The sequence below is a fragment of the Rhinoderma darwinii genome, unplaced genomic scaffold (genome assembly GCF_050947455.1).
Source record: "Rhinoderma darwinii isolate aRhiDar2 unplaced genomic scaffold, aRhiDar2.hap1 Scaffold_572, whole genome shotgun sequence".
Classification (NCBI taxonomy): domain Eukaryota; kingdom Metazoa; phylum Chordata; class Amphibia; order Anura; family Rhinodermatidae; genus Rhinoderma; species Rhinoderma darwinii.
Window position 1 is genome coordinate 117,311 of NW_027464125.1, and position 27,583 is coordinate 144,893.

General features: G+C 47.8%; 19 non-coding genes across 19 annotated transcripts; all 19 read left to right on the forward strand.

Moving 5' to 3' along the window:
• Positions 1 to 814: 814 nt before the first annotated feature.
• LOC142724108 (U2 spliceosomal RNA) lies at positions 815 to 1,005 on the forward strand. The gene has a single exon (XR_012875954.1). It is a non-coding gene; the product is annotated as a U2 spliceosomal RNA (small nuclear RNA).
• A 1,296-nt stretch (positions 1,006 to 2,301) lies between these two features.
• On the forward strand, positions 2,302 to 2,492 carry LOC142724109 (U2 spliceosomal RNA). Its single transcript, XR_012875955.1, has one exon. It is a non-coding gene; the product is annotated as a U2 spliceosomal RNA (small nuclear RNA).
• Positions 2,493 to 3,784: 1,292 nt separating this feature from the next.
• LOC142724110 (U2 spliceosomal RNA) lies at positions 3,785 to 3,975 on the forward strand. The gene has a single exon (XR_012875956.1). It is a non-coding gene; the product is annotated as a U2 spliceosomal RNA (small nuclear RNA).
• A 1,288-nt stretch (positions 3,976 to 5,263) lies between these two features.
• LOC142724111 (U2 spliceosomal RNA) lies at positions 5,264 to 5,454 on the forward strand. The gene has a single exon (XR_012875957.1). It is a non-coding gene; the product is annotated as a U2 spliceosomal RNA (small nuclear RNA).
• A 1,284-nt stretch (positions 5,455 to 6,738) lies between these two features.
• LOC142724113 (U2 spliceosomal RNA) lies at positions 6,739 to 6,929 on the forward strand. Its single transcript, XR_012875959.1, has one exon. It is a non-coding gene; the product is annotated as a U2 spliceosomal RNA (small nuclear RNA).
• A 1,300-nt stretch (positions 6,930 to 8,229) lies between these two features.
• On the forward strand, positions 8,230 to 8,420 carry LOC142724114 (U2 spliceosomal RNA). The gene has a single exon (XR_012875960.1). It is a non-coding gene; the product is annotated as a U2 spliceosomal RNA (small nuclear RNA).
• Positions 8,421 to 9,712: 1,292 nt separating this feature from the next.
• Positions 9,713 to 9,903, forward strand: LOC142724115 (U2 spliceosomal RNA). Its single transcript, XR_012875961.1, has one exon. It is a non-coding gene; the product is annotated as a U2 spliceosomal RNA (small nuclear RNA).
• A 1,292-nt stretch (positions 9,904 to 11,195) lies between these two features.
• LOC142724116 (U2 spliceosomal RNA) lies at positions 11,196 to 11,386 on the forward strand. The gene has a single exon (XR_012875962.1). It is a non-coding gene; the product is annotated as a U2 spliceosomal RNA (small nuclear RNA).
• Positions 11,387 to 12,678: 1,292 nt separating this feature from the next.
• On the forward strand, positions 12,679 to 12,869 carry LOC142724117 (U2 spliceosomal RNA). Its single transcript, XR_012875963.1, has one exon. It is a non-coding gene; the product is annotated as a U2 spliceosomal RNA (small nuclear RNA).
• Positions 12,870 to 14,125: 1,256 nt separating this feature from the next.
• On the forward strand, positions 14,126 to 14,316 carry LOC142724137 (U2 spliceosomal RNA). The gene has a single exon (XR_012875981.1). It is a non-coding gene; the product is annotated as a U2 spliceosomal RNA (small nuclear RNA).
• Positions 14,317 to 15,573: 1,257 nt separating this feature from the next.
• On the forward strand, positions 15,574 to 15,764 carry LOC142724172 (U2 spliceosomal RNA). Its single transcript, XR_012876012.1, has one exon. It is a non-coding gene; the product is annotated as a U2 spliceosomal RNA (small nuclear RNA).
• A 1,292-nt stretch (positions 15,765 to 17,056) lies between these two features.
• On the forward strand, positions 17,057 to 17,247 carry LOC142724119 (U2 spliceosomal RNA). The gene has a single exon (XR_012875964.1). It is a non-coding gene; the product is annotated as a U2 spliceosomal RNA (small nuclear RNA).
• Positions 17,248 to 18,543: 1,296 nt separating this feature from the next.
• Positions 18,544 to 18,734, forward strand: LOC142724120 (U2 spliceosomal RNA). Its single transcript, XR_012875965.1, has one exon. It is a non-coding gene; the product is annotated as a U2 spliceosomal RNA (small nuclear RNA).
• A 1,245-nt stretch (positions 18,735 to 19,979) lies between these two features.
• On the forward strand, positions 19,980 to 20,170 carry LOC142724121 (U2 spliceosomal RNA). The gene has a single exon (XR_012875966.1). It is a non-coding gene; the product is annotated as a U2 spliceosomal RNA (small nuclear RNA).
• Positions 20,171 to 21,458: 1,288 nt separating this feature from the next.
• LOC142724122 (U2 spliceosomal RNA) lies at positions 21,459 to 21,649 on the forward strand. Its single transcript, XR_012875967.1, has one exon. It is a non-coding gene; the product is annotated as a U2 spliceosomal RNA (small nuclear RNA).
• A 1,289-nt stretch (positions 21,650 to 22,938) lies between these two features.
• LOC142724123 (U2 spliceosomal RNA) lies at positions 22,939 to 23,129 on the forward strand. Its single transcript, XR_012875968.1, has one exon. It is a non-coding gene; the product is annotated as a U2 spliceosomal RNA (small nuclear RNA).
• A 1,284-nt stretch (positions 23,130 to 24,413) lies between these two features.
• LOC142724125 (U2 spliceosomal RNA) lies at positions 24,414 to 24,604 on the forward strand. The gene has a single exon (XR_012875970.1). It is a non-coding gene; the product is annotated as a U2 spliceosomal RNA (small nuclear RNA).
• A 1,296-nt stretch (positions 24,605 to 25,900) lies between these two features.
• Positions 25,901 to 26,091, forward strand: LOC142724126 (U2 spliceosomal RNA). The gene has a single exon (XR_012875971.1). It is a non-coding gene; the product is annotated as a U2 spliceosomal RNA (small nuclear RNA).
• A 1,276-nt stretch (positions 26,092 to 27,367) lies between these two features.
• Positions 27,368 to 27,558, forward strand: LOC142724148 (U2 spliceosomal RNA). The gene has a single exon (XR_012875990.1). It is a non-coding gene; the product is annotated as a U2 spliceosomal RNA (small nuclear RNA).
• The last annotated feature ends 25 nt before the right edge of the window (positions 27,559 to 27,583 follow it).

Genomic DNA, 27,583 nt, shown 5'->3' on the forward strand with positions numbered 1-27,583 from the left:
GTCCCTACATTTCAAGAAGAAGTAAGAATTGCAGTTGCAACAAAGCCTTGCTTGCCTACAAAGAGAGCAGCAATTTGGATTTGTTACTATGTTACCTAGAAGAATAACAAACTGTGCAAGGATGGAGGTTGTAGGAGCAAGGAGAAGTTGTCTGTAAAGTTGGTGGATGCCTATTTTCCATTTTGCAGTCCCTTGTCTCCCTCTTGTGGCCTCCTGGAGGCAACTAGCTGTGCAAAAAAAAGACAGCCTGGCGGCCGGCTGTTGCAGTGTTGCCCTCTCAGGCAACACTGAGTGACTGACTGAGCCTCACCGTCTTATATAAAGTTCAGACGGAACTTTGCACGTGTCATAGTGGAGCCCTCAGGATTCCAGAGCCAGCTTTCTGACATCATAATGGGGCCTCAGAGATAAAAGCCTGGGCCCAGGCAGTGTTGGTCAGTGCTGCTCAGCAGGCAGCACTGGACTGGACTGGATTACAGCTGATACAAGGTGTGAAGGAACAAGGGGTGGCTGTGGGCATGCACTTGCTGCCGCTGCCAGTGTTTATCTGCATGGCAGCAGGGCATTTGGGCGTTGCCAGGAAGGCGTTTTTATGTAGATTCCTCCTCTTTCAGCACTGCATTGTGGTGCAAGCAAAAGAAGCAAATCCTGTCTGGCTTCCTCTCCGGCCTTTATTCACCTCCCGTGTAGCTGTGAGTGTGTGAGCCTGCAGGGCCCCATGGAATTGCCTAGAAGTAGGCTGAATCGCTGCAAGGGCTGAACAGCTGAACAGCAGTATCGGGCAGGCTCGGGCAACGCGCGGCCCGTTCGGGTTATCGCTTCTCGGCCTTTTGGCTAAGATCAAGTGTAGTATCTGTTCTTATCAGTTTAATATCTGATACGTCCCCTATCTGGGGACCATATATTAAATGGATTTTTAGAACAGGGAGATGGAAATAGAGCTTGCTCTGTCCACTCCACGCATTGACCTGGTATTGCAGTATTTCCAGGACCGGTGCACCCTTTCCTTATGTGTTGACTAAAAGCAGATTCCAAAAGTGTTTTTTGTCTTTGCTATTGTTTCTGTCTTTCTGAAGGGATCTCCCCTTTTAATCCCATTATTTCAACACCTGTTGGACAATGCATGAGTGATAATGAGCTCATTGATTAAATGCAATTAATGAATAGATTGCCACCTCTTGTTGTGTGTCGTCTGTGTTTCTGTGTTTCCGGCATTTCACATTGGAACACCTCATTCACCTTCCTTGTCTTCTCTCCGCCCTCCCTTTTAGGTAAGTTAAAGAGCTGCACCTGAGCCAGCCACTGATTGATTGATTGATTGATTGATTGATTGATTGATTGATTGATTGATTGATTGATTGATGCAGCACAACAGTCAAATAGTGGAGTGGAGTAGGGGAACAGCAAACAGCCAATAAAGCAGCCCGCCCGCTCGCCTGCCCGCCACAATGGACCTACCTGTGTACACTAGATGGATGTGATGGAATGTACTGTCGTCCCTACATTTCAAGAAGAAGTAAGAATTGCAGTTGCAACAAAGCCTTGCTTGCCTACAAAGAGAGCAGCAATTTGGATTTGTTACTATGTTACCTAGAAGAATAACAAACTGTGCAAGGATGGAGGTTGTAGGAGCAAGGAGAAGTTGTCTGTAAAGTTGGTGGATGCCTATTTTCCATTTTGCAGTCCCTTGTCTCCCTCTTGTGGCCTCCTGGAGGCAACTAGCTGTGCAAAAAAAAGACAGCCTGGCGGCCGGCTGTTGCAGTGTTGCCCTCTCAGGCAACACTGAGTGACTGACTGAGCCTCACCGTCTTATATAAAGTTCAGACGGAACTTTGCACGTGTCATAGTGGAGCCCTCAGGATTCCAGAGCCAGCTTTCTGACATCATAATGGGGCCTCAGAGATAAAAGCCTGGGCCCAGGCAGTGTTGGTCAGTGCTGCTCAGCAGGCAGCACTGGACTGGACTGGATTACAGCTGATACAAGGTGTGAAGGAACAAGGGGTGGCTGTGGGCATGCACTTGCTGCCGCTGCCAGTGTTTATCTGCATGGCAGCAGGGCATTTGGGCGTTGCCAGGAAGGCGTTTTTATGTAGATTCCTCCTCTTTCAGCACTGCATTGTGGTGCAAGCAAAAGAAGCAAATCCTGTCTGGCTTCCTCTCCGGCCTTTATTCACCTCCCGTGTAGCTGTGAGTGTGTGAGCCTGCAGGGCCCCATGGAATTGCCTAGAAGTAGGCTGAATCGCTGCAAGGGCTGAACAGCAGTATCGGGCAGGCTCGGGCAACGCGCGGCCCGTTCGGGTTATCGCTTCTCGGCCTTTTGGCTAAGATCAAGTGTAGTATCTGTTCTTATCAGTTTAATATCTGATACGTCCCCTATCTGGGGACCATATATTAAATGGATTTTTAGAACAGGGAGATGGAAATAGAGCTTGCTCTGTCCACTCCACGCATTGACCTGGTATTGCAGTATTTCCAGGACCGGTGCACCCTTTCCTTATGTGTTGACTAAAAGCAGATTCCAAAAGTGTTTTTTGTCTTTGCTATTGTTTCTGTCTTTCTGAAGGGATCTCCCCTTTTAATCCCATTATTTCAACACCTGTTGGACAATGCATGAGTGATAATGAGCTCATTGATTAAATGCAATTAATGAATAGATTGCCACCTCTTGTTGTGTGTCGTCTGTGTTTCTGTGTTTCCGGCATTTCACATTGGAACACCTCATTCACCTTCCTTGTCTTCTCTCCGCCCTCCCTTTTAGGTAAGTTAAAGAGCTGCACCTGAGCCAGCCACTGATTGATTGATTGATTGATTGATTGATTGATTGATTGATTGATTGATTGATTGATGCAGCACAACAGTCAAATAGTGGAGTGGAGTAGGGGAACAGCAAACAGCCAATAAAGCAGCCCACCCGCTCGCCTGCCCGCCACAATGGACCTACCTGTGTACACTAGATGGATGTGATGGAATGTACTGTCGTCCCTACATTTCAAGAAGAAGTAAGAATTGCAGTTGCAACAAAGCCTTGCTTGCCTACAAAGAGAGCAGCAATTTGGATTTGTTACTATGTTACCTAGAAGAATAACAAACTGTGCAAGGATGGAGGTTGTAGGAGCAAGGAGAAGTTGTCTGTAAAGTTGGTGGATGCCTATTTTCCATTTTGCAGTCCCTTGTCTCCCTCTTGTGGCCTCCTGGAGGCAACTAGCTGTGCAAAAAAAAGACAGCCTGGCGGCCGGCTGTTGCAGTGTTGCCCTCTCAGGCAACACTGAGTGACTGACTGAGCCTCACCGTCTTATATAAAGTTCAGACGGAACTTTGCACGTGTCATAGTGGAGCCCTCAGGATTCCAGAGCCAGCTTTCTGACATCATAATGGGGCCTCAGAGATAAAAGCCTGGGCCCAGGCAGTGTTGGTCAGTGCTGCTCAGCAGGCAGCACTGGACTGGACTGGATTACAGCTGATACAAGGTGTGAAGGAACAAGGGGTGGCTGTGGGCATGCACTTGCTGCCGCTGCCAGTGTTTATCTGCATGGCAGCAGGGCATTTGGGCGTTGCCAGGAAGGCGTTTTTATGTAGATTCCTCCTCTTTCAGCACTGCATTGTGGTGCAAGCAAAAGAAGCAAATCCTGTCTGGCTTCCTCTCCGGCCTTTATTCACCTCCCGTGTAGCTGTGAGTGTGTGAGCCTGCAGGGCCCCATGGAATTGCCTAGAAGTAGGCTGAATCGCTGCAAGGGCTGAACAGCAGTATCGGGCAGGCTCGGGCAACGCGCGGCCCGTTCGGGTTATCGCTTCTCGGCCTTTTGGCTAAGATCAAGTGTAGTATCTGTTCTTATCAGTTTAATATCTGATACGTCCCCTATCTGGGGACCATATATTAAATGGATTTTTAGAACAGGGAGATGGAAATAGAGCTTGCTCTGTCCACTCCACGCATTGACCTGGTATTGCAGTATTTCCAGGACCGGTGCACCCTTTCCTTATGTGTTGACTAAAAGCAGATTCCAAAAGTGTTTTTTGTCTTTGCTATTGTTTCTGTCTTTCTGAAGGGATCTCCCCTTTTAATCCCATTATTTCAACACCTGTTGGACAATGCATGAGTGATAATGAGCTCATTGATTAAATGCAATTAATGAATAGATTGCCACCTCTTGTTGTGTGTCGTCTGTGTTTCTGTGTTTCCGGCATTTCACATTGGAACACCTCATTCACCTTCCTTGTCTTCTCTCCGCCCTCCCTTTTAGGTAAGTTAAAGAGCTGCACCTGAGCCAGCCACTGATTGATTGATTGATTGATTGATTGATTGATTGATTGATTGATTGATTGATGCAGCACAACAGTCAAATAGTGGAGTGGAGTAGGGGAACAGCAAACAGCCAATAAAGCAGCCCGCCCGCTCGCCTGCCCGCCACAATGGACCTACCTGTGTACACTAGATGGATGTGATGGAATGTACTGTCGTCCCTACATTTCAAGAAGAAGTAAGAATTGCAGTTGCAACAAAGCCTTGCTTGCCTACAAAGAGAGCAGCAATTTGGATTTGTTACTATGTTACCTAGAAGAATAACAAACTGTGCAAGGATGGAGGTTGTAGGAGCAAGGAGAAGTTGTCTGTAAAGTTGGTGGATGCCTATTTTCCATTTTGCAGTCCCTTGTCTCCCTCTTGTGGCCTCCTGGAGGCAACTAGCTGTGCAAAAAAAAGACAGCCTGGCGGCCGGCTGTTGCAGTGTTGCCCTCTCAGGCAACACTGAGTGACTGACTGAGCCTCACCGTCTTATATAAAGTTCAGACGGAACTTTGCACGTGTCATAGTGGAGCCCTCAGGATTCCAGAGCCAGCTTTCTGACATCATAATGGGGCCTCAGAGATAAAAGCCTGGGCCCAGGCAGTGTTGGTCAGTGCTGCTCAGCAGGCAGCACTGGACTGGACTGGATTACAGCTGATACAAGGTGTGAAGGAACAAGGGGTGGCTGTGGGCATGCACTTGCTGCCGCTGCCAGTGTTTATCTGCATGGCAGCAGGGCATTTGGGCGTTGCCAGGAAGGCGTTTTTATGTAGATTCCTCCTCTTTCAGCACTGCATTGTGGTGCAAGCAAAAGAAGCAAATCCTGTCTGGCTTCCTCTCCGGCCTTTATTCACCTCCCGTGTAGCTGTGAGTGTGTGAGCCTGCGGGGCCCCATGGAATTGCCTAGAAGTAGGCTGAATCGCTGCAAGGGCTGAACAGCAGTATCGGGCAGGCTCGGGCAACGCGCGGCCCGTTCGGGTTATCGCTTCTCGGCCTTTTGGCTAAGATCAAGTGTAGTATCTGTTCTTATCAGTTTAATATCTGATACGTCCCCTATCTGGGGACCATATATTAAATGGATTTTTAGAACAGGGAGATGGAAATAGAGCTTGCTCTGTCCACTCCACGCATTGACCTGGTATTGCAGTATTTCCAGGACCGGTGCACCCTTTCCTTATGTGTTGACTAAAAGCAGATTCCAAAAGTGTTTTTTGTCTTTGCTATTGTTTCTGTCTTTCTGAAGGGATCTCCCCTTTTAATCCCATTATTTCAACACCTGTTGGACAATGCATGAGTGATAATGAGCTCATTGATTAAATGCAATTAATGAATAGATTGCCACCTCTTGTTGTGTGTCGTCTGTGTTTCTGTGTTTCCGGCATTTCACATTGGAACACCTCATTCACCTTCCTTGTCTTCTCTCCGCCCTCCCTTTTAGGTAAGTTAAAGAGCTGCACCTGAGCCAGCCACTGATTGATTGATTGATTGATTGATTGATTGATTGATTGATTGATTGATGCAGCACAACAGTCAAATAGTGGAGTGGAGTAGGGGAACAGCAAACAGCCAATAAAGCAGCCCGCCCGCTCGCCTGCCCGCCACAATGGACCTACCTGTGTACACTAGATGGATGTGATGGAATGTACTGTCGTCCCTACATTTCAAGAAGAAGTAAGAATTGCAGTTGCAACAAAGCCTTGCTTGCCTACAAAGAGAGCAGCAATTTGGATTTGTTACTATGTTACCTAGAAGAATAACAAACTGTGCAAGGATGGAGGTTGTAGGAGCAAGGAGAAGTTGTCTGTAAAGTTGGTGGATGCCTATTTTCCATTTTGCAGTCCCTTGTCTCCCTCTTGTGGCCTCCTGGAGGCAACTAGCTGTGCAAAAAAAAGACAGCCTGGCGGCCGGCTGTTGCAGTGTTGCCCTCTCAGGCAACACTGAGTGACTGACTGAGCCTCACCGTCTTATATAAAGTTCAGACGGAACTTTGCACGTGTCATAGTGGAGCCCTCAGGATTCCAGAGCCAGCTTTCTGACATCATAATGGGGCCTCAGAGATAAAAGCCTGGGCCCAGGCAGTGTTGGTCAGTGCTGCTCAGCAGGCAGCACTGGACTGGACTGGATTACAGCTGATACAAGGTGTGAAGGAACAAGGGGTGGCTGTGGGCATGCACTTGCTGCCGCTGCCAGTGTTTATCTGCATGGCAGCAGGGCATTTGGGCGTTGCCAGGAAGGCGTTTTTATGTAGATTCCTCCTCTTTCAGCACTGCATTGTGGTGCAAGCAAAAGAAGCAAATCCTGTCTGGCTTCCTCTCCGGCCTTTATTCACCTCCCGTGTAGCTGTGAGTGTGTGAGCCTGCAGGGCCCCATGGAATTGCCTAGAAGTAGGCTGAATCGCTGCAAGGGCTGAACAGCAGTATCGGGCAGGCTCGGGCAACGCGCGGCCCGTTCGGGTTATCGCTTCTCGGCCTTTTGGCTAAGATCAAGTGTAGTATCTGTTCTTATCAGTTTAATATCTGATACGTCCCCTATCTGGGGACCATATATTAAATGGATTTTTAGAACAGGGAGATGGAAATAGAGCTTGCTCTGTCCACTCCACGCATTGACCTGGTATTGCAGTATTTCCAGGACCGGTGCACCCTTTCCTTATGTGTTGACTAAAAGCAGATTCCAAAAGTGTTTTTTGTCTTTGCTATTGTTTCTGTCTTTCTGAAGGGATCTCCCCTTTTAATCCCATTATTTCAACACCTGTTGGACAATGCATGAGTGATAATGAGCTCATTGATTAAATGCAATTAATGAATAGATTGCCACCTCTTGTTGTGTGTCGTCTGTGTTTCTGTGTTTCCGGCATTTCACATTGGAACACCTCATTCACCTTCCTTGTCTTCTCTCCGCCCTCCCTTTTAGGTAAGTTAAAGAGCTGCACCTGAGCCAGCCACTGATTGATTGATTGATTGATTGATTGATTGATTGATTGATTGATTGATTGATTGATTGATTGATGCAGCACAACAGTCAAATAGTGGAGTGGAGTAGGGGAACAGCAAACAGCCAATAAAGCAGCCCGCCCGCTCGCCTGCCCGCCACAATGGACCTACCTGTGTACACTAGATGGATGTGATGGAATGTACTGTCGTCCCTACATTTCAAGAAGAAGTAAGAATTGCAGTTGCAACAAAGCCTTGCTTGCCTACAAAGAGAGCAGCAATTTGGATTTGTTACTATGTTACCTAGAAGAATAACAAACTGTGCAAGGATGGAGGTTGTAGGAGCAAGGAGAAGTTGTCTGTAAAGTTGGTGGATGCCTATTTTCCATTTTGCAGTCCCTTGTCTCCCTCTTGTGGCCTCCTGGAGGCAACTAGCTGTGCAAAAAAAAGACAGCCTGGCGGCCGGCTGTTGCAGTGTTGCCCTCTCAGGCAACACTGAGTGACTGACTGAGCCTCACCGTCTTATATAAAGTTCAGACGGAACTTTGCACGTGTCATAGTGGAGCCCTCAGGATTCCAGAGCCAGCTTTCTGACATCATAATGGGGCCTCAGAGATAAAAGCCTGGGCCCAGGCAGTGTTGGTCAGTGCTGCTCAGCAGGCAGCACTGGACTGGACTGGATTACAGCTGATACAAGGTGTGAAGGAACAAGGGGTGGCTGTGGGCATGCACTTGCTGCCGCTGCCAGTGTTTATCTGCATGGCAGCAGGGCATTTGGGCGTTGCCAGGAAGGCGTTTTTATGTAGATTCCTCCTCTTTCAGCACTGCATTGTGGTGCAAGCAAAAGAAGCAAATCCTGTCTGGCTTCCTCTCCGGCCTTTATTCACCTCCCGTGTAGCTGTGAGTGTGTGAGCCTGCAGGGCCCCATGGAATTGCCTAGAAGTAGGCTGAATCGCTGCAAGGGCTGAACAGCAGTATCGGGCAGGCTCGGGCAACGCGCGGCCCGTTCGGGTTATCGCTTCTCGGCCTTTTGGCTAAGATCAAGTGTAGTATCTGTTCTTATCAGTTTAATATCTGATACGTCCCCTATCTGGGGACCATATATTAAATGGATTTTTAGAACAGGGAGATGGAAATAGAGCTTGCTCTGTCCACTCCACGCATTGACCTGGTATTGCAGTATTTCCAGGACCGGTGCACCCTTTCCTTATGTGTTGACTAAAAGCAGATTCCAAAAGTGTTTTTTGTCTTTGCTATTGTTTCTGTCTTTCTGAAGGGATCTCCCCTTTTAATCCCATTATTTCAACACCTGTTGGACAATGCATGAGTGATAATGAGCTCATTGATTAAATGCAATTAATGAATAGATTGCCACCTCTTGTTGTGTGTCGTCTGTGTTTCTGTGTTTCCGGCATTTCACATTGGAACACCTCATTCACCTTCCTTGTCTTCTCTCCGCCCTCCCTTTTAGGTAAGTTAAAGAGCTGCACCTGAGCCAGCCACTGATTGATTGATTGATTGATTGATTGATTGATTGATTGATTGATTGATTGATTGATGCAGCACAACAGTCAAATAGTGGAGTGGAGTAGGGGAACAGCAAACAGCCAATAAAGCAGCCCGCCCGCTCGCCTGCCCGCCACAATGGACCTACCTGTGTACACTAGATGGATGTGATGGAATGTACTGTCGTCCCTACATTTCAAGAAGAAGTAAGAATTGCAGTTGCAACAAAGCCTTGCTTGCCTACAAAGAGAGCAGCAATTTGGATTTGTTACTATGTTACCTAGAAGAATAACAAACTGTGCAAGGATGGAGGTTGTAGGAGCAAGGAGAAGTTGTCTGTAAAGTTGGTGGATGCCTATTTTCCATTTTGCAGTCCCTTGTCTCCCTCTTGTGGCCTCCTGGAGGCAACTAGCTGTGCAAAAAAAAGACAGCCTGGCGGCCGGCTGTTGCAGTGTTGCCCTCTCAGGCAACACTGAGTGACTGACTGAGCCTCACCGTCTTATATAAAGTTCAGACGGAACTTTGCACGTGTCATAGTGGAGCCCTCAGGATTCCAGAGCCAGCTTTCTGACATCATAATGGGGCCTCAGAGATAAAAGCCTGGGCCCAGGCAGTGTTGGTCAGTGCTGCTCAGCAGGCAGCACTGGACTGGACTGGATTACAGCTGATACAAGGTGTGAAGGAACAAGGGGTGGCTGTGGGCATGCACTTGCTGCCGCTGCCAGTGTTTATCTGCATGGCAGCAGGGCATTTGGGCGTTGCCAGGAAGGCGTTTTTATGTAGATTCCTCCTCTTTCAGCACTGCATTGTGGTGCAAGCAAAAGAAGCAAATCCTGTCTGGCTTCCTCTCCGGCCTTTATTCACCTCCCGTGTAGCTGTGAGTGTGTGAGCCTGCAGGGCCCCATGGAATTGCCTAGAAGTAGGCTGAATCGCTGCAAGGGCTGAACAGCAGTATCGGGCAGGCTCGGGCAACGCGCGGCCCGTTCGGGTTATCGCTTCTCGGCCTTTTGGCTAAGATCAAGTGTAGTATCTGTTCTTATCAGTTTAATATCTGATACGTCCCCTATCTGGGGACCATATATTAAATGGATTTTTAGAACAGGGAGATGGAAATAGAGCTTGCTCTGTCCACTCCACGCATTGACCTGGTATTGCAGTATTTCCAGGACCGGTGCACCCTTTCCTTATGTGTTGACTAAAAGCAGATTCCAAAAGTGTTTTTTGTCTTTGCTATTGTTTCTGTCTTTCTGAAGGGATCTCCCCTTTTAATCCCATTATTTCAACACCTGTTGGACAATGCATGAGTGATAATGAGCTCATTGATTAAATGCAATTAATGAATAGATTGCCACCTCTTGTTGTGTGTCGTCTGTGTTTCTGTGTTTCCGGCATTTCACATTGGAACACCTCATTCACCTTCCTTGTCTTCTCTCCGCCCTCCCTTTTAGGTAAGTTAAAGAGCTGCACCTGAGCCAGCCACTGATTGATTGATTGATTGATTGATTGATTGATTGATTGATTGATTGATTGATTGATGCAGCACAACAGTCAAATAGTGGAGTGGAGTAGGGGAACAGCAAACAGCCAATAAAGCAGCCCGCCCGCTCGCCTGCCCGCCACAATGGACCTACCTGTGTACACTAGATGGATGTGATGGAATGTACTGTCGTCCCTACATTTCAAGAAGAAGTAAGAATTGCAGTTGCAACAAAGCCTTGCTTGCCTACAAAGAGAGCAGCAATTTGGATTTGTTACTATGTTACCTAGAAGAATAACAAACTGTGCAAGGATGGAGGTTGTAGGAGCAAGGAGAAGTTGTCTGTAAAGTTGGTGGATGCCTATTTTCCATTTTGCAGTCCCTTGTCTCCCTCTTGTGGCCTCCTGGAGGCAACTAGCTGTGCAAAAAAAAGACAGCCTGGCGGCCGGCTGTTGCAGTGTTGCCCTCTCAGGCAACACTGAGTGACTGACTGAGCCTCACCGTCTTATATAAAGTTCAGACGGAACTTTGCACGTGTCATAGTGGAGCCCTCAGGATTCCAGAGCCAGCTTTCTGACATCATAATGGGGCCTCAGAGATAAAAGCCTGGGCCCAGGCAGTGTTGGTCAGTGCTGCTCAGCAGGCAGCACTGGACTGGACTGGATTACAGCTGATACAAGGTGTGAAGGAACAAGGGGTGGCTGTGGGCATGCACTTGCTGCCGCTGCCAGTGTTTATCTGCATGGCAGCAGGGCATTTGGGCGTTGCCAGGAAGGCGTTTTTATGTAGATTCCTCCTCTTTCAGCACTGCATTGTGGTGCAAGCAAAAGAAGCAAATCCTGTCTGGCTTCCTCTCCGGCCTTTATTCACCTCCCGTGTAGCTGTGAGTGTGTGAGCCTGCAGGGCCCCATGGAATTGCCTAGAAGTAGGCTGAATCGCTGCAAGGGCTGAACAGCAGTATCGGGCAGGCTCGGGCAACGCGCGGCCCGTTCGGGTTATCGCTTCTCGGCCTTTTGGCTAAGATCAAGTGTAGTATCTGTTCTTATCAGTTTAATATCTGATACGTCCCCTATCTGGGGACCATATATTAAATGGATTTTTAGAACAGGGAGATGGAAATAGAGCTTGCTCTGTCCACTCCACGCATTGACCTGGTATTGCAGTATTTCCAGGACCGGTGCACCCTTTCCTTATGTGTTGACTAAAAGCAGATTCCAAAAGTGTTTTTTGTCTTTGCTATTGTTTCTGTCTTTCTGAAGGGATCTCCCCTTTTAATCCCATTATTTCAACACCTGTTGGACAATGCATGAGTGATAATGAGCTCATTGATTAAATGCAATTAATGAATAGATTGCCACCTCTTGTTGTGTGTCGTCTGTGTTTCTGTGTTTCCGGCATTTCACATTGGAACACCTCATTCACCTTCCTTGTCTTCTCTCCGCCCTCCCTTTTAGGTAAGTTAAAGAGCTGCACCTGAGCCAGCCACTGATTGATTGATTGATTGATTGATTGATTGATTGATTGATTGATTGATTGATTGATGCAGCACAACAGTCAAATAGTGGAGTGGAGTAGGGGAACAGCAAACAGCCAATAAAGCAGCCCGCCCGCTCGCCTGCCCGCCACAATGGACCTACCTGTGTACACTAGATGGATGTGATGGAATGTACTGTCGTCCCTACATTTCAAGAAGAAGTAAGAATTGCAGTTGCAACAAAGCCTTGCTTGCCTACAAAGAGAGCAGCAATTTGGATTTGTTACTATGTTACCTAGAAGAATAACAAACTGTGCAAGGATGGAGGTTGTAGGAGCAAGGAGAAGTTGTCTGTAAAGTTGGTGGATGCCTATTTTCCATTTTGCAGTCCCTTGTCTCCCTCTTGTGGCCTCCTGGAGGCAACTAGCTGTGCAAAAAAAAGACAGCCTGGCGGCCGGCTGTTGCAGTGTTGCCCTCTCAGGCAACACTGAGTGACTGACTGAGCCTCACCGTCTTATATAAAGTTCAGACGGAACTTTGCACGTGTCATAGTGGAGCCCTCAGGATTCCAGAGCCAGCTTTCTGACATCATAATGGGGCCTCAGAGATAAAAGCCTGGGCCCAGGCAGTGTTGGTCAGTGCTGCTCAGCAGGCAGCACTGGACTGGACTGGATTACAGCTGATACAAGGTGTGAAGGAACAAGGGGTGGCTGTGGGCATGCACTTGCTGCCGCTGCCAGTGTTTATCTGCATGGCAGCAGGGCATTTGGGCGTTGCCAGGAAGGCGTTTTTATGTAGATTCCTCCTCTTTCAGCACTGCATTGTGGTGCAAGCAAAAGAAGCAAATCCTGTCTGGCTTCCTCTCCGGCCTTTATTCACCTCCCGTGTAGCTGTGAGTGTGTGAGCCTGCAGGGCCCCATGGAATTGCCTAGAAGTAGGCTGAATCGCTGCAAGGGCTGAACAGCAGTATCGGGCAGGCTCGGGCAACGCGCGGCCCGTTCGGGTTATCGCTTCTCGGCCTTTTGGCTAAGATCAAGTGTAGTATCTGTTCTTATCAGTTTAATATCTGATACGTCCCCTATCTGGGGACCATATATTAAATGGATTTTTAGAACAGGGAGATGGAAATAGAGCTTGCTCTGTCCACTCCACGCATTGACCTGGTATTGCAGTATTTCCAGGACCGGTGCACCCTTTCCTTATGTGTTGACTAAAAGCAGATTCCAAAAGTGTTTTTTGTCTTTGCTATTGTTTCTGTCTTTCTGAAGGGATCTCCCCTTTTAATCCCATTATTTCAACACCTGTTGGACAATGCATGAGTGATAATGAGCTCATTGATTAAATGCAATTAATGAATAGATTGCCACCTCTTGTTGTGTGTCGTCTGTGTTTCTGTGTTTCCGGCATTTCACATTGGAACACCTCATTCACCTTCCTTGTCTTCTCTCCGCCCTCCCTTTTAGGTAAGTTAAAGAGCTGCACCTGAGCCAGCCACTGATTGATTGATTGATTGATTGATTGATTGATTGATTGATTGATTGATTGATTGATGCAGCACAACAGTCAAATAGTGGAGTGGAGTAGGGGAACAGCAAACAGCCAATAAAGCAGCCCGCCCGCTCGCCTGCCCGCCACAATGGACCTACCTGTGTACACTAGATGGATGTGATGGAATGTACTGTCGTCCCTACATTTCAAGAAGAAGTAAGAATTGCAGTTGCAACAAAGCCTTGCTTGCCTACAAAGAGAGCAGCAATTTGGATTTGTTACTATGTTACCTAGAAGAATAACAAACTGTGCAAGGATGGAGGTTGTAGGAGCAAGGAGAAGTTGTCTGTAAAGTTGGTGGATGCCTATTTTCCATTTTGCAGTCCCTTGTCTCCCTCTTGTGGCCTCCTGGAGGCAACTAGCTGTGCAAAAAAAAGACAGCCTGGCGGCCGGCTGTTGCAGTGTTGCCCTCTCAGGCAACACTGAGTGACTGACTGAGCCTCACCGTCTTATATAAAGTTCAGACGGAACTTTGCACTTTCTGACATCATAATGGGGCCTCAGAGATAAAAGCCTGGGCCCAGGCAGTGTTGGTCAGTGCTGCTCAGCAGGCAGCACTGGACTGGACTGGATTACAGCTGATACAAGGTGTGAAGGAACAAGGGGTGGCTGTGGGCATGCACTTGCTGCCGCTGCCAGTGTTTATCTGCATGGCAGCAGGGCATTTGGGCGTTGCCAGGAAGGCGTTTTTATGTAGATTCCTCCTCTTTCAGCACTGCATTGTGGTGCAAGCAAAAGAAGCAAATCCTGTCTGGCTTCCTCTCCGGCCTTTATTCACCTCCCGTGTAGCTGTGAGTGTGTGAGCCTGCAGGGCCCCATGGAATTGCCTAGAAGTAGGCTGAATCGCTGCAAGGGCTGAACAGCAGTATCGGGCAGGCTCGGGCAACGCGCGGCCCGTTCGGGTTATCGCTTCTCGGCCTTTTGGCTAAGATCAAGTGTAGTATCTGTTCTTATCAGTTTAATATCTGATACGTCCCCTATCTGGGGACCATATATTAAATGGATTTTTAGAACAGGGAGATGGAAATAGAGCTTGCTCTGTCCATTCCACGCATTGACCTGGTATTGCAGTATTTCCAGGACCGGTGCACCCTTTCCTTATGTGTTGACTAAAAGCAGATTCCAAAAGTGTTTTTTGTCTTTGCTATTGTTTCTGTCTTTCTGAAGGGATCTCCCCTTTTAATCCCATTATTTCAACACCTGTTGGACAATGCATGAGTGATAATGAGCTCATTGATTAAATGCAATTAATGAATAGATTGCCACCTCTTGTTGTGTGTCGTCTGTGTTTCTGTGTTTCCGGCATTTCACATTGGAACACCTCATTCACCTTCCTTGTCTTCTCTCCGCCCTCCCTTTTAGGTAAGTTAAAGAGCTGCACCTGAGCCAGCCACTGATTGATTGATTGATTGATTGATTGATTGATTGATTGATTGATTGATGCAGCACAACAGTCAAATAGTGGAGTGGAGTAGGGGAACAGCAAACAGCCAATAAAGCAGCCCGCCCGCTCGCCTGCCCGCCACAATGGACCTACCTGTGTACACTAGATGGATGTGATGGAATGTACTGTCGTCCCTACATTTCAAGAAGAAGTAAGAATTGCAGTTGCAACAAAGCCTTGCTTGCCTACAAAGAGAGCAGCAATTTGGATTTGTTACTATGTTACCTAGAAGAATAACAAACTGTGCAAGGATGGAGGTTGTAGGAGCAAGGAGAAGTTGTCTGTAAAGTTGGTGGATGCCTATTTTCCATTTTGCAGTCCCTTGTCTCCCTCTTGTGGCCTCCTGGAGGCAACTAGCTGTGCAAAAAAAAGACAGCCTGGCGGCCGGCTGTTGCAGTGTTGCCCTCTCAGGCAACACTGAGTGACTGACTGAGCCTCACCGTCTTATATAAAGTTCAGACGGAACTTTGCACGTGTCATAGTGGAGCCCTCAGGATTCCAGAGCCAGCTTTCTGACATCATAATGGGGCCTCAGAGATAAAAGCCTGGGCCCAGGCAGTGTTGGTCAGTGCTGCTCAGCAGGCAGCACTGGACTGGACTGGATTACAGCTGATACAAGGTGTGAAGGAACAAGGGGTGGCTGTGGGCATGCACTTGCTGCCGCTGCCAGTGTTTATCTGCATGGCAGCAGGGCATTTGGGCGTTGCCAGGAAGGCGTTTTTATGTAGATTCCTCCTCTTTCAGCACTGCATTGTGGTGCAAGCAAAAGAAGCAAATCCTGTCTGGCTTCTAGCTGTGAGTGTGTGAGCCTGCAGGGCCCCATGGAATTGCCTAGAAGTAGGCTGAATCGCTGCAAGGGCTGAACAGCAGTATCGGGCAGGCTCGGGCAACGCGCGGCCCGTTCGGGTTATCGCTTCTCGGCCTTTTGGCTAAGATCAAGTGTAGTATCTGTTCTTATCAGTTTAATATCTGATACGTCCCCTATCTGGGGACCATATATTAAATGGATTTTTAGAACGGGGAGATGGAACTAGAGCTTGCTCTGTCCACTCCACGCATTGACCTGGTATTGCAGTATTTCCAGGACCGGTGCACCCTTTCCTTATGTGTTGACTAAAAGCAGATTCCAAAAGTGTTTTTTGTCTTTGCTATTGTTTCTGTCTTTCTGAAGGGATCTCCCCTTTTAATCCCATTATTTCAACACCTGTTGGACAATGCATGAGTGATAATGAGCTCATTGATTAAATGCAATTAATGAATAGATTGCCACCTCTTGTTGTGTGTCGTCTGTGTTTCTGTGTTTCCGGCATTTCACATTGGAACACCTCATTCACCTTCCTTGTCTTCTCTCCGCCCTCCCTTTTAGGTAAGTTAAAGAGCTGCACCTGAGCCAGCCACTGATTGATTGATTGATTGATTGATTGATTGATTGATTGATTGATTGATTGATTGATGCAGCACAACAGTCAAATAGTGGAGTGGAGTAGGGGAACAGCAAACAGCCAATAAAGCAGCCCGCCCGCTCGCCTGCCCGCCACAATGGACCTACCTGTGTACACTAGATGGATGTGATGGAATGTACTGTCGTCCCTACATTTCAAGAAGAAGTAAGAATTGCAGTTGCAACAAAGCCTTGCTTGCCTACAAAGAGAGCAGCAATTTGGATTTGTTACTATGTTACCTAGAAGAATAACAAACTGTGCAAGGATGGAGGTTGTAGGAGCAAGGAGAAGTTGTCTGTAAAGTTGGTGGATGCCTATTTTCCATTTTGCAGTCCCTTGTCTCCCTCTTGTGGCCTCCTGGAGGCAACTAGCTGTGCAAAAAAAAGACAGCCTGGCGGCCGGCTGTTGCAGTGTTGCCCTCTCAGGCAACACTGAGTGACTGACTGAGCCTCACCGTCTTATATAAAGTTCAGACGGAACTTTGCACGTGTCATAGTGGAGCCCTCAGGATTCCAGAGCCAGCTTTCTGACATCATAATGGGGCCTCAGAGATAAAAGCCTGGGCCCAGGCAGTGTTGGTCAGTGCTGCTCAGCAGGCAGCACTGGACTGGACTGGATTACAGCTGATACAAGGTGTGAAGGAACAAGGGGTGGCTGTGGGCATGCACTTGCTGCCGCTGCCAGTGTTTATCTGCATGGCAGCAGGGCATTTGGGCGTTGCCAGGAAGGCGTTTTTATGTAGATTCCTCCTCTTTCAGCACTGCATTGTGGTGCAAGCAAAAGAAGCAAATCCTGTCTGGCTTCCTCTCCGGCCTTTATTCACCTCCCGTGTAGCTGTGAGTGTGTGAGCCTGCAGGGCCCCATGGAATTGCCTAGAAGTAGGCTGAATCGCTGCAAGGGCTGAACAGCAGTATCGGGCAGGCTCGGGCAACGCGCGGCCCGTTCGGGTTATCGCTTCTCGGCCTTTTGGCTAAGATCAAGTGTAGTATCTGTTCTTATCAGTTTAATATCTGATACGTCCCCTATCTGGGGACCATATATTAAATGGATTTTTAGAACAGGGAGATGGAAATAGAGCTTGCTCTGTCCACTCCACGCATTGACCTGGTATTGCAGTATTTCCAGGACCGGTGCACCCTTTCCTTATGTGTTGACTAAAAGCAGATTCCAAAAGTGTTTTTTGTCTTTGCTATTGTTTCTGTCTTTCTGAAGGGATCTCCCCTTTTAATCCCATTATTTCAACACCTGTTGGACAATGCATGAGTGATAATGAGCTCATTGATTAAATGCAATTAATGAATAGATTGCCACCTCTTGTTGTGTGTCGTCTGTGTTTCTGTGTTTCCGGCATTTCACATTGGAACACCTCATTCACCTTCCTTGTCTTCTCTCCGCCCTCCCTTTTAGGTAAGTTAAAGAGCTGCACCTGAGCCAGCCACTGATTGATTGATTGATTGATTGATTGATTGATTGATTGATTGATTGATTGATTGATTGATGCAGCACAACAGTCAAATAGTGGAGTGGAGTAGGGGAACAGCAAACAGCCAATAAAGCAGCCCGCCCGCTCGCCTGCCCGCCACAATGGACCTACCTGTGTACACTAGATGGATGTGATGGAATGTACTGTCGTCCCTACATTTCAAGAAGAAGTAAGAATTGCAGTTGCAACAAAGCCTTGCTTGCCTACAAAGAGAGCAGCAATTTAGATTTGTTACTATGTTACCTAGAAGAATAACAAACTGTGCAAGGATGGAGGTTGTAGGAGCAAGGAGAAGTTGTCTGTAAAGTTGGTGGATGCCTATTTTCCATTTTGCAGTCCCTTGTCTCCCTCTTGTGGCCTCCTGGAGGCAACTAGCTGTGCAAAAAAAAGACAGCCTGGCGGCCGGCTGTTGCAGTGTTGCCCTCTCAGGCAACACTGAGTGACTGACTGAGCCTCACCGTCTTATATAAAGTTCAGACGGAACTTTGCACGTGTCATAGTGGAGCCCTCAGGATTCCAGAGCCAGCTTTCTGACATCATAATGGGGCCTCAGAGATAAAAGCCTGGGCCCAGGCAGTGTTGGTCAGTGCTGCTCAGCAGGCAGCACTGGACTGGACTGGATTACAGCTGATACAAGGTGTGAAGGAACAAGGGGTGGCTGTGGGCATGCACTTGCTGCCGCTGCCAGTGTTTATCTGCATGGCAGCAGGGCATTTGGGCGTTGCCAGGAAGGCGTTTTTATGTAGATTCCTCCTCTTTCAGCACTGCATTGTGGTGCAAGCAAAAGAAGCAAATCCTGTCTGGCTTCCTCTCCGGCCTTTATTCACCTCCCGTGTAGCTGTGAGTGTGTGAGCCTGCAGGGCCCCATGGAATTGCCTAGAAGTAGGCTGAATCGCTGCAAGGGCTGAACAGCAGTATCGGGCAGGCTCGGGCAACGCGCGGCCCGTTCGGGTTATCGCTTCTCGGCCTTTTGGCTAAGATCAAGTGTAGTATCTGTTCTTATCAGTTTAATATCTGATACGTCCCCTATCTGGGGACCATATATTAAATGGATTTTTAGAACAGGGAGATGGAAATAGAGCTTGCTCTGTCCACTCCACGCATTGACCTGGTATTGCAGTATTTCCAGGACCGGTGCACCCTTTACTTATGTGTTGACTAAAAGCAGATTCCAAAAGTGTTTTTTGTCTTTGCTATTGTTTCTGTCTTTCTGAAGGGATCTCCCCTTTTAATCCCATTATTTCAACACCTGTTGGACAATGCATGAGTGATAATGAGCTCATTGATTAAATGCAATTAATGAATAGATTGCCACCTCTTGTTGTGTGTCGTCTGTGTTTCTGTGTTTCCGACATTTCACATTGGAACACCTCATTCACCTTCCTTGTCTTCTCTCCGCCCTCCCTTTTAGGTAAGTTAAAGAGCTGCACCTGAGCCAGCCACTGATTGATTGATTGATTGATTGATTGATTGATTGATGCAGCACAACAGTCAAATAGTGGAGTGGAGTAGGGGAACAGCAAACAGCCAATAAAGCAGCCCGCCCGCTCGCCTGCCCGCCACAATGGACCTACCTGTGTACACTAGATGGATGTGATGGAATGTACTGTCGTCCCTACATTTCAAGAAGAAGTAAGAATTGCAGTTGCAACAAAGCCTTGCTTGCCTACAAAGAGAGCAGCAATTTGGATTTGTTACTATGTTACCTAGAAGAATAACAAACTGTGCAAGGATGGAGGTTGTAGGAGCAAGGAGAAGTTGTCTGTAAAGTTGGTGGATGCCTATTTTCCATTTTGCAGTCCCTTGTCTCCCTCTTGTGGCCTCCTGGAGGCAACTAGCTGTGCAAAAAAAAGACAGCCTGGCGGCCGGCTGTTGCAGTGTTGCCCTCTCAGGCAACACTGAGTGACTGACTGAGCCTCACCGTCTTATATAAAGTTCAGACGGAACTTTGCACGTGTCATAGTGGAGCCCTCAGGATTCCAGAGCCAGCTTTCTGACATCATAATGGGGCCTCAGAGATAAAAGCCTGGGCCCAGGCAGTGTTGGTCAGTGCTGCTCAGCAGGCAGCACTGGACTGGACTGGATTACAGCTGATACAAGGTGTGAAGGAACAAGCGGTGGCTGTGGACATACACTCACTACCGATGCCAGTGTTTATCTGCATGGCAGCAGGGCATTTGGGCGTTGCCAGGAAGGCGTTTTTATGTAGATTCCTCCTCTTTCAGCACTGCATTGTGGTGCAAGCAAAAGAAGCAAATCCTGTCTGGCTTCTAGCTGTGAGTGTGTGAGCCTGCAGGGCCCCATGGAATTGCCTAGAAGTAGGCTGAATCGCTGCAAGGGCTGAACAGCAGTATCGGGCAGGCTCGGGCAACGCGCGGCCCGTTCGGGTTATCGCTTCTCGGCCTTTTGGCTAAGATCAAGTGTAGTATCTGTTCTTATCAGTTTAATATCTGATACGTCCCCTATCTGGGGACCATATATTAAATGGATTTTTAGAACAGGGAGATGGAAATAGAGCTTGCTCTGTCCACTCCACGCATTGACCTGGTATTGCAGTATTTCCAGGACCGGTGCACCCTTTCCTTATGTGTTGACTAAAAGCAGATTCCAAAAGTGTTTTTTGTCTTTGCTATTGTTTCTGTCTTTCTGAAGGGATCTCCCCTTTTAATCCCATTATTTCAACACCTGTTGGACAATGCATGAGTGATAATGAGCTCATTGATTAAATGCAATTAATGAATAGATTGCCACCTCTTGTTGTGTGTCGTCTGTGTTTCTGTGTTTCCGGCATTTCACATTGGAACACCTCATTCACCTTCCTTGTCTTCTCTCCGCCCTCCCTTTTAGGTAAGTTAAAGAGCTGCACCTGAGCCAGCCACTGATTGATTGATTGATTGATTGATTGATTGATTGATTGATTGATTGATTGATGCAGCACAACAGTCAAATAGTGGAGTGGAGTAGGGGAACAGCAAACAGCCAATAAAGCAGCCCGCCCGCTCGCCTGCCCGCCACAATGGACCTACCTGTGTACACTAGATGGATGTGATGGAATGTACTGTCGTCCCTACATTTCAAGAAGAAGTAAGAATTGCAGTTGCAACAAAGCCTTGCTTGCCTACAAAGAGAGCAGCAATTTGGATTTGTTACTATGTTACCTAGAAGAATAACAAACTGTGCAAGGATGGAGGTTGTAGGAGCAAGGAGAAGTTGTCTGTAAAGTTGGTGGATGCCTATTTTCCATTTTGCAGTCCCTTGTCTCCCTCTTGTGGCCTCCTGGAGGCAACTAGCTGTGCAAAAAAAAGACAGCCTGGCGGCCGGCTGTTGCAGTGTTGCCCTCTCAGGCAACACTGAGTGACTGACTGAGCCTCACCGTCTTATATAAAGTTCAGACGGAACTTTGCACGTGTCATAGTGGAGCCCTCAGGATTCCAGAGCCAGCTTTCTGACATCATAATGGGGCCTCAGAGATAAAAGCCTGGGCCCAGGCAGTGTTGGTCAGTGCTGCTCAGCAGGCAGCACTGGACTGGACTGGATTACAGCTGATACAAGGTGTGAAGGAACAAGGGGTGGCTGTGGGCATGCACTTGCTGCCGCTGCCAGTGTTTATCTGCATGGCAGCAGGGCATTTGGGCGTTGCCAGGAAGGCGTTTTTATGTAGATTCCTCCTCTTTCAGCACTGCATTGTGGTGCAAGCAAAAGAAGCAAATCCTGTCTGGCTTCCTCTCCGGCCTTTATTCACCTCCCGTGTAGCTGTGAGTGTGTGAGCCTGCAGGGCCCCATGGAATTGCCTAGAAGTAGGCTGAATCGCTGCAAGGGCTGAACAGCAGTATCGGGCAGGCTCGGGCAACGCGCGGCCCGTTCGGGTTATCGCTTCTCGGCCTTTTGGCTAAGATCAAGTGTAGTATCTGTTCTTATCAGTTTAATATCTGATACGTCCCCTATCTGGGGACCATATATTAAATGGATTTTTAGAACAGGGAGATGGAAATAGAGCTTGCTCTGTCCACTCCACGCATTGACCTGGTATTGCAGTATTTCCAGGACCGGTGCACCCTTTCCTTATGTGTTGACTAAAAGCAGATTCCAAAAGTGTTTTTTTGTCTTTGCTATTGTTTCTGTCTTTCTGAAGGGATCTCCCCTTTTAATCCCATTATTTCAACACCTGTTGGACAATGCATGAGTGATAATGAGCTCATTGATTAAATGCAATTAATGAATAGATTGCCACCTCTTGTTGTGTGTCGTCTGTGTTTCTGTGTTTCCGGCATTTCACATTGGAACACCTCATTCACCTTCCTTGTCTTCTCTCCGCCCTCCCTTTTAGGTAAGTTAAAGAGCTGCACCTGAGCCAGCCACTGATTGATTGATTGATTGATTGATTGATTGATTGATTGATTGATTGATTGATGCAGCACAACAGTCAAATAGTGGAGTGGAGTAGGGGAACAGCAAACAGCCAATAAAGCAGCCCGCCCGCTCGCCTGCCCGCCACAATGGACCTACCTGTGTACACTAGATGGATGTGATGGAATGTACTGTCGTCCCTACATTTCAAGAAGAAGTAAGAATTGCAGTTGCAACAAAGCCTTGCTTGCCTACAAAGAGAGCAGCAATTTGGATTTGTTACTATGTTACCTAGAAGAATAACAAACTGTGCAAGGATGGAGGTTGTAGGAGCAAGGAGAAGTTGTCTGTAAAGTTGGTGGATGCCTATTTTCCATTTTGCAGTCCCTTGTCTCCCTCTTGTGGCCTCCTGGAGGCAACTAGCTGTGCAAAAAAAAGACAGCCTGGCGGCCGGCTGTTGCAGTGTTGCCCTCTCAGGCAACACTGAGTGACTGACTGAGCCTCACCGTCTTATATAAAGTTCAGACGGAACTTTGCACGTGTCATAGTGGAGCCCTCAGGATTCCAGAGCCAGCTTTCTGACATCATAATGGGGCCCCAGAGATAAAAGCCTGGGCCCAGGCAGTGTTGGTCAGTGCTGCTCAGCAGGCAGCACTGGACTGGACTGGATTACAGCTGATACAAGGTGTGAAGGAACAAGGGGTGGCTGTGGGCATGCACTTGCTGCCGCTGCCAGTGTTTATCTGCATGGCAGCAGGGCATTTGGGCGTTGCCAGGAAGGCGTTTTTATGTAGATTCCTCCTCTTTCAGCACTGCATTGTGGTGCAAGCAAAAGAAGCAAATCCTGTCTGGCTTCCTCTCCGGCCTTTATTCACCTCCCGTGTAGCTGTGAGTGTGTGAGCCTGCAGGGCCCCATGGAATTGCCTAGAAGTAGGCTGAATCGCTGCAAGGGCTGAACAGCAGTATCGGGCAGGCTCGGGCAACGCGCGGCCCGTTCGGGTTATCGCTTCTCGGCCTTTTGGCTAAGATCAAGTGTAGTATCTGTTCTTATCAGTTTAATATCTGATACGTCCCCTATCTGGGGACCATATATTAAATGGATTTTTAGAACAGGGAGATGGAAATAGAGCTTGCTCTGTCCACTCCACGCATTGACCTGGTATTGCAGTATTTCCAGGACCGGTGCACCCTTTCCTTATGTGTTGACTAAAAGCAGATTCCAAAAGTGTTTTTTGTCTTTGCTATTGTTTCTGTCTTTCTGAAGGGATCTCCCCTTTTAATCCCATTATTTCAACACCTGTTGGACAATGCATGAGTGATAATGAGCTCATTGATTAAATGCAATTAATGAATAGATTGCCACCTCTTGTTGTGTGTCGTCTGTGTTTCTGTGTTTCCGGCATTTCACATTGGAACACCTCATTCACCTTCCTTGTCTTCTCTCCGCCCTCCCTTTTAGGTAAGTTAAAGAGCTGCACCTGAGCCAGCCACTGATTGATTGATTGATTGATTGATTGATTGATTGATTGATTGATTGATGCAGCACAACAGTCAAATAGTGGAGTGGAGTAGGGGAACAGCAAACAGCCAATAAAGCAGCCCGCCCGCTCGCCTGCCCGCCACAATGGACCTACCTGTGTACACTAGATGGATGTGATGGAATGTACTGTCGTCCCTACATTTCAAGAAGAAGTAAGAATTGCAGTTGCAACAAAGCCTTGCTTGCCTACAAAGAGAGCAGCAATTTGGATTTGTTACTATGTTACCTAGAAGAATAACAAACTGTGCAAGGATGGAGGTTGTAGGAGCAAGGAGAAGTTGTCTGTAAAGTTGGTGGATGCCTATTTTCCATTTTGCAGTCCCTTGTCTCCCTCTTGTGGCCTCCTGGAGGCAACTAGCTGTGCAAAAAAAAGACAGCCTGGCGGCCGGCTGTTGCAGTGTTGCCCTCTCAGGCAACACTGAGTGACTGACTGAGCCTCACCGTCTTATATAAAGTTCAGACGGAACTTTGCACGTGTCATAGTGGAGCCCTCAGGATTCCAGAGCCAGCTTTCTGACATCATAATGGGGCCTCAGAGATAAAAGCCTGGGCCCAGGCAGTGTTGGTCAGTGCTGCTCAGCAGGCAGCACTGGACTGGACTGGATTACAGCTGATACAAGGTGTGAAGGAACAAGGGGTGGCTGTGGGCATGCACTTGCTGCCGCTGCCAGTGTTTATCTGCATGGCAGCAGGGCATTTGGGCGTTGCCAGGAAGGCGTTTTTATGTAGATTCCTCCTCTTTCAGCACTGCATTGTGGTGCAAGCAAAAGAAGCAAATCCTGTCTGGCTTCCTCTCCGGCCTTTATTCACCTCCCGTGTAGCTGTGAGTGTGTGAGCCTGCAGGGCCCCATGGAATTGCCTAGAAGTAGGCTGAATCGCTGCAAGGGCTGAACAGCAGTATCGGGCAGGCTCGGGCAACGCGCGGCCCGTTCGGGTTATCGCTTCTCGGCCTTTTGGCTAAGATCAAGTGTAGTATCTGTTCTTATCAGTTTAATATCTGATACGTCCCCTATCTGGGGACCATATATTAAATGGATTTTTAGAACAGGGAGATGGAAATAGAGCTTGCTCTGTCCACTCCACGCATTGACCTGGTATTGCAGTATTTCCAGGACCGGTGCACCCTTTCCTTATGTGTTGACTAAAAGCAGATTCCAAAAGTGTTTTTTGTCTTTGCTATTGTTTCTGTCTTTCTGAAGGGATCTCCCCTTTTAATCCCATTATTTCAACACCTGTTGGACAATGCATGAGTGATAATGAGCTCATTGATTAAATGCAATTAATGAATAGATTGCCACCTCTTGTTGTGTGTCGTCTGTGTTTCTGTGTTTCCGGCATTTCACATTGGAACACCTCATTCACCTTCCTTGTCTTCTCTCCGCCCTCCCTTTTAGGTAAGTTAAAGAGCTGCACCTGAGCCAGCCACTGATTGATTGATTGATTGATTGATTGATTGATTGATTGATTGATTGATTGATTGATTGATGCAGCACAACAGTCAAATAGTGGAGTGGAGTAGGGGAACAGCAAACAGCCAATAAAGCAGCCCGCCCGCTCGCCTGCCCGCCACAATGGACCTACCTGTGTACACTAGATGGATGTGATGGAATGTACTGTCGTCCCTACATTTCAAGAAGAAGTAAGAATTGCAGTTGCAACAAAGCCTTGCTTGCCTACAAAGAGAGCAGCAATTTGGATTTGTTACTATGTTACCTAGAAGAATAACAAACTGTGCAAGGATGGAGGTTGTAGGAGCAAGGAGAAGTTGTCTGTAAAGTTGGTGGATGCCTATTTTCCATTTTGCAGTCCCTTGTCTCCCTCTTGTGGCCTCCTGGAGGCAACTAGCTGTGCAAAAAAAAGACAGCCTGGCGGCCGGCTGTTGCAGTGTTGCCCTCTCAGGCAACACTGAGTGACTGACTGAGCCTCACCGTCTTATATAAAGTTCAGACGGAACTTTGCACGTGTCATAGTGGAGCCCTCAGGATTCCAGAGCCAGCTTTCTGACATCATAATGGGGCCTCAGAGATAAAAGCCTGGGCCCAGGCAGTGTTGGTCAGTGCTGCTCAGCAGGCAGCACTGGACTGGACTGGATTACAGCTGATACAAGGTGTGAAGGAACAAGGGGTGGCTGTGGGCATGCACTTGCTGCCGCTGCCAGTGTTTATCTGCATGGCAGCAGGGCATTTGGGCGTTGCCAGGAAGGCGTTTTTATGTAGATTCCTCCTCTTTCAGCACTGCATTGTGGTGCAAGCAAAAGAAGCAAATCCTGTCTGGCTTCCTCTCCGGCCTTTATTCACCTCCCGTGTAGCTGTGAGTGTGTGAGCCTGCAGGGCCCCATGGAATTGCCTAGAAGTAGGCTGAATCGCTGCAAGGGCTGAACAGCAGTATCGGGCAGGCTCGGGCAACGCGCGGCCCGTTCGGGTTATCGCTTCTCGGCCTTTTGGCTAAGATCAAGTGTAGTATCTGTTCTTATCAGTTTAATATCTGATACGTCCCCTATCTGGGGACCATATATTAAATGGATTTTTAGAACAGGGAGATGGAAATAGAGCTTGCTCTGTCCACTCCACGCATTGACCTGGTATTGCAGTATTTCCAGGACCGGTGCACCCTTTCCTTATGTGTTGACTAAAAGCAGATTCCAAAAGTGTTTTTTGTCTTTGCTATTGTTTCTGTCTTTCTGAAGAGATCTCCCCTTTTAATCCCATTATTTCAACACCTGTTGGACAATGCATGAGTGATAATGAGCTCATTGATTAAATGCAATTAATGAATAGATTGCCACCTCTTGTTGTGTGTCGTCTGTGTTTCTGTGTTTCCGGCATTTCACATTGGAACACCTCATTCACCTTCCTTGTCTTCTCTCCGCCCTCCCTTTTAGGTAAGTTAAAGAGCTGCACCTGAGCCAGCCACTGATTGATTGATTGATTGATTGATTGATTGATTGATTGATGCAGCACAACAGTCAAATAGTGGAGTGGAGTAGGGGAACAGCAAACAGCCAATAAAGCAGCCCGCCCGCTCGCCTGCCCGCCACAATGGACCTACCTGTGTACACTAGATGGATGTGATGGAATGTACTGTCGTCCCTACATTTCAAGAAGAAGTAAGAATTGCAGTTGCAACAAAGCCTTGCTTGCCTACAAAGAGAGCAGCAATTTGGATTTGTTACTATGTTACCTAGAAAAATAACAAACTGTGCAAGGATGGAGGTTGTAGGAGCAAGGAGAAGTTGTCTGTAAAGTTGGTGGATGCCTATTTTCCATTTTGCAGTCCCTTGTCTCCCTCTTGTGGCCTCCTGGAGGCAACTAGCTGTGCAAAAAAAAGACAGCCTGGCGGCCGGCTGTTGCAGTGTTGCCCTCTCAGGCAACACTGAGTGACTGACTGAGCCTCACCGTCTTATATAAAGTTCAGACGGAACTTTGCACGTGTCATAGTGAAGCCCTCAGGATTCCAGAGCCAGCTTTCTGACATCATAATGGGGCCTCAGAGATAAAAGCCTGGGCCCAGGCAGTGTTGGTCAGTGCTGCTCAGCAGGCAGCACTGGACTGGACTGGATTACAGCTGATACAAGGTGTGAAGGAACAAGGGGTGGCTGTGGGCATGCACTTGCTGCCGCTGCCAGTGTTTATCTGCATGGCAGCAGGGCATTTGGGCGTTGCCAGGAAGGCGTTTTTATGTAGATTCCTCCTCTTTCAGCACTGCATTGTGGTGCAAGCAAAAGAAGCAAATCCTGTCTGGCTTCCTCTCCGGCCTTTATTCACCTCCCGTGTAGCTGTGAGTGTGTGAGCCTGCAGGGCCCCATGGAATTGCCTAGAAGTAGGCTGAATCGCTGCAAGGGCTGAACAGCAGTATCGGGCAGGCTCGGGCAACGCGCGGCCCGTTCGGGTTATCGCTTCTCGGCCTTTTGGCTAAGATCAAGTGTAGTATCTGTTCTTATCAGTTTAATATCTGATACGTCCCCTATCTGGGGACCATATATTAAATGGATTTTTAGAACAGGGAGATGGAAATAGAGCTTGCTCTGTCCACTCCACGCATTGACCTGGTATTGCAGTATTTCCAGGATCGGTGCACCCTTTCCTTATGTGTTGACTAAAAGCAGAT